The sequence below is a fragment of the Magnolia sinica genome, chromosome 16, assembly GCF_029962835.1.
Source record: "Magnolia sinica isolate HGM2019 chromosome 16, MsV1, whole genome shotgun sequence".
In the NCBI taxonomy this organism is placed as follows: Eukaryota; Viridiplantae; Streptophyta; class Magnoliopsida; order Magnoliales; family Magnoliaceae; genus Magnolia; species Magnolia sinica.
In genome coordinates this window covers 46,992,663-46,997,187 of record NC_080588.1, presented here as the reverse complement: position 1 = coordinate 46,997,187, position 4,525 = coordinate 46,992,663, and the positions used below count along the sequence as shown (strand labels likewise).

Sequence of the window (4,525 nt, the reverse complement as noted above, 5' to 3'; positions counted from 1 at the left end):
TAAAGGTTTTAAGTCAAGCTTCGGTGGTTTGAGGTTAGATGGTAGAGGCATTACATCAGTTTGGGGCAACTCTTCAAATTGTGGCCTTCACCGGTTAACTTCAAGTACCGGTGCAGTATCAAGCAAAGCACACGTCTTCCTAATCATGTCATCATCAAAATCATGGGAGTGGGCCAGGCACGTCTCTAGAGAGTCAAAGGATAAGGTCAGAGGTGTCGTATCTTCCACTAAAGAGTCAATCATGTTAATGTCGTGGAAATCGTCATCATCCTCTAAGTTTCTGCCATTATTGAAAAAGATGTTTGACTCCAATGTCATATTCCCAAAGGATATAGTCATGACACCATTCATACAATTGATAATTGCGTTTGAAGTGACAAGGAATGGGCGACCAAGAATGATGGGAATCTGAGTGCTCATGTTATTGATGGGTTCGGTGTCCAAGATGATAAAATCTACAGGGTAGTAAAATCTATCAACTTGAACCAACACATCCTCAATTATCCCTCTTAGTACACAAACAGAGCGATCAGCAAGTTGTAGTGTAGTTAGGGTGGGTTTTAATTCACCCAAACCTAACTGTTTGTATACCGAGTAGGGAATCAAATTGACGCTTGCTCCTAAGTCAAGAAGTGCATGATCAATTCGATGGTCCCCGATTACACATGATATGGTTGGGCTACCAGGATCCTTGAATTTCTGTGGCACGTCTTGCTTTAGGATGGCACTCACTTTCTCGGTTAAGAAGATCTTCTTTTGAATACTCTGCTATTGTTTGGTCGTGCATAAGTCTTTCAGAAATTTAGCATATGAAGGTATTTGCTTTACGACATCAAGTAGAGGAATGTTGACTTTCACTTATTTCAACACCTCTAGGATATCATGAGAGTTAGAGAGAGGTTTTGGAGTGACCAACCGTTGGGGAAATGGAGCAACTGGCTTTTCTATAAGTTTCGATTCTAATTTTTGTGGGGCATCACTAGATCTATTATTGTTGTCCTCTTCCGGTTCTTGAGGCTTTTCGGGCCTAACTGGAAGGGTTTTATCAATGATCTTCCCACTCCTAAGAGTGGTGATGGATTTAGCGTGCTCCATTTGATTACTTATCTCGTACTGTGGTTTAGGATTGGGGAGCGGTTGTGCAGGAAGCATCCTCTTTTCTATAATCGTCATACGTGAATTCATCTTTTGTATAAAGTCTCGCATTGCATGGGTTAGCTCTTGCATGGAATTTTGTACCAGTTCTTCTTGAGGTTTTCCCCTGATTTGGATTTTGATTGAAGAAACCTTGAGGGGTAACAGTTTGTCCATTTCTCCAACTAAAGTTTGGATGATTTTTCCAACCAGGATTGTACGTATTAGAGGTTGGTCCATTGAAAGGTCTTTGATAATTATTTACGGCATTGGATTGTTCATTCAACACTTCTCAAAAGGCGGGTATCGTAGGACAATTTTCAGTTGTATGAATGTTGCAATCACATATGCCGCAAACACTTTCATTAACCTTATCCTTCTTTCCTTCCATGGCCTCAACTTTTCTTATGAGCGTAGTCACTTTATACTTGAGATCATCCTCTTCTTTCAAGAGATATAATCCACCTTTCTCCTTTAATTGAGTCGGCCTAAATGTGGTGTTCGATTTTGGGTAATAGTCCTATGATTGTGTTTTTTCAGCAAGACTACCGAGGTAATCCCATACCTCGTCGACATTTTTATTAATGAATTCTCCATTACACATTGTCTCGATCATTTGGCGCATGGAAGATGTCAGTCCATCGTAGAAAAAATTTGTAATGCGCCACGTTTCAAAGCCGTGTTGTGGGCATGAACTGACCAAATCCTTTAATCTTTCCCAACATTGGTAAAATGTTTCATCCTCCTTTTGGGTGAAGTTTATGATTGCTTTTCTAAGGATAATCGTTTTATGATGTGGAAAAAATTTCTTTATAAATTCTCTTTGCATATCATTCCATGTGTCAATGGATCTAGGACGCAGTGAATGTAACCACGTCTTAGCCTTCTCCTTTAAGGAAAAAGGAAAGAGTCTCAGCTTGACTGTGTCCTCAGACACAATTTGAAAATATAAAGTGGCTATGATCTCATCAAACTCTTTCAAATGTAAATATGGTTCTTCAGATTCAAGCCCATGGAACTTAGGAAGGAGTTGGATAACCCCTGACTTGGTGTCCATATATCCTGTATTTTCAAAAAAAATCATGCATAAGGGCTTAATCACCCCCGTTGGTTGTAAATAATCTCGTAAAGTACGTGGCGGGGGTGCTTGATGCACCTCATTCTCATTCTGAATGTCCTCCACCCTAGGTTGGGTAGAAGAGGTTGGTTTTCAGCCATCACTTCAATTAACTCAGGGGATTTCGAGTGGTGTTTAGTCCTATGATGGATAGTTAATCCCTCAATCAATCCTCATTCAATCATGAGACGTCGAGTGTTGTCACGGGCCCACTTGGGCATGAAACACTCGCAGCCCTCAATCAAATTCAAAACCTATTCCTAAGAAAGGAAAAGAAAATCTAAAAAGAAAGAGAGAGTTGGAAAGAAGTTACCAACTTGGAGTCCCTAAGTTAAAAACCTGCAAAATAAAACAAAATAAGTTAGATTCTAAAAATAGAAGAAAAATCCTTAAAAGAAAGATAGTAGTAAACTGATTTCTAAAAGAAGAAATTTCTAAAAGAAAGTGAAAATTTCTAAAATAAATTAGGAAAGTCCTAATCTAGAAAGTAAGTTCCTAAAAGAGATCTGAAAAGTAGAGAAAGAGTTTACCGAATTAGAAATTTCTATCTTAAAAGCCTACAAAATAGGAAAGTTAGTTCTAAACAAAAATTCTAAAAATAAATTAGGAAACAAAATTAGATTCTAAAAGAGCCAGAATTAGAAAGTTTCTAAAATAGAAAATCTAAACCTAAAATTAGAAAGTTTCTAAAAATAAAATAAAGGAAAGATGAGTTAGTTTCTAAAAAGGGAAATAACTAACCTAGTTTCTAAAAACAAAAGAAGAAATTTTCTAAAATTCAAACCCTAATTAAAAATAGAAAAAGTAGAGGAATTAGAAAGGGATTACCAATTTAAAAGTTTATGTCAGGGTCCTATAAAACAGGAAACAAGTTAGTTCTAGAAATCAAATAGAAATAAAAATCTAAAACTAAAGTTAATAAAATCCTAATCTTAAACTAATTCTAAACCTAATTAATTTCAGAGAATCGCAACTGTCAATCCCCGGCAACGGCGCCAAAAACTTGTTCACTCCCCAAGTATAGGGTTGTGATGTAATAATAAACTCGGTAAGACCGAGGTCGAATCCCAAGGGACTGAAACCTGTACGTAATCTGAAAATAACTAGAACTAGAAAAAGATGAAATCTAAATCAGGTGGATTTGAGGAATAATGATGAATAGTAAACTAAAATATGTAGAATTTAAAGGTATGAAACTAGGGATTCAGAGGATCCACTTGTAGAGATCATGGAGATCTTATGCCTGTTTTAAGAATCATGGAAATTAAACTGAACTTCCTCTGATATAATTTTAAAGAGATGGAAGGTATATGAATTAGAATGGATTCCATCACCAAACCATGCCCAGGAGACAAAACAAACAACAGAATTAAACTAATTACCAACCAATCAACATGCTATGAAGGTTAGGAAGGGTACCGTCATCCTACCATGCCTAGGAGACGATGGTGAGCAACAGGGCTTCCTGACATCATAAACATAAAAGGAAAGGGACATGCTCAAAGCTATCGCAGACCCATTGTAATTTCAATCACAACAAACCATTAAAAACTAAAAACATTCCCGATAATCAAACCATTATCAAATTCAGTTCATAAATTAAAACTAAATTAAAGACATAAAGTAGAGTCTCCCATCTCACTACAAGCTTCACCTCTTAGCCCTAGCTAAGAGGTTTAGCCTACCATAATTAGGCTATCCTCAATAAAAACATAAAAATAATAAACAAACAAATAAAACTCTAAAAAAATACTCTCTTAGTCGGACATCCACGACTGTCTCCAACTTCTCTTCTCAGCTATCGATCCCTGCCAAAAGTCCCCCCCTCCCCCCCCCCCCCTCCCCCCGAAGTCTCCTTCTCTCTCTTATAAGCAGCAGGGAAGGTCGAGTGCCAGAGGTGGTGGTTGGAATTTCCACACTCCAGGCGGAGGTTTTACGTAGCAAAACCACTTACGCAAGCCGTTCTTGCGCTGAACCTTGGTGGGGCCAGTTATTGAGCTCAGACAAGAGATCCACTCCGTTCACCCGCTTCCCCTCGAAATTTCGACCGGAGATGGCTAGTTTTGAAATGTCATTGACGCGGCCAAAGGTAGTAATCATGCTGCAATTGGCGCATGGCTGTCCGTTTGTGACCGTTGAAACTAGCACATGTGCATACATGAATGCACAAGATCAACATGTGTTCGACTAGATCAAGGCCCTCTGCACGATGGACGGTGTGGATCGGAGAGACAGCTCGTGATGGTGGCCCACAAAGAAGAATCGCAAGCTCTG

General features: G+C 38.6%; 1 non-coding gene across 1 annotated transcript; it reads left to right on the top strand.

The window, feature by feature from the left end:
• The first annotated feature begins 1,808 nt into the window (after window positions 1-1,808).
• Window positions 1,809-1,915, top strand: LOC131230009 (small nucleolar RNA R71). Its single transcript, XR_009163739.1, has one exon. It is a non-coding gene; the product is annotated as a small nucleolar RNA R71 (small nucleolar RNA).
• Window positions 1,916-4,525: the final 2,610 nt, after the last annotated feature.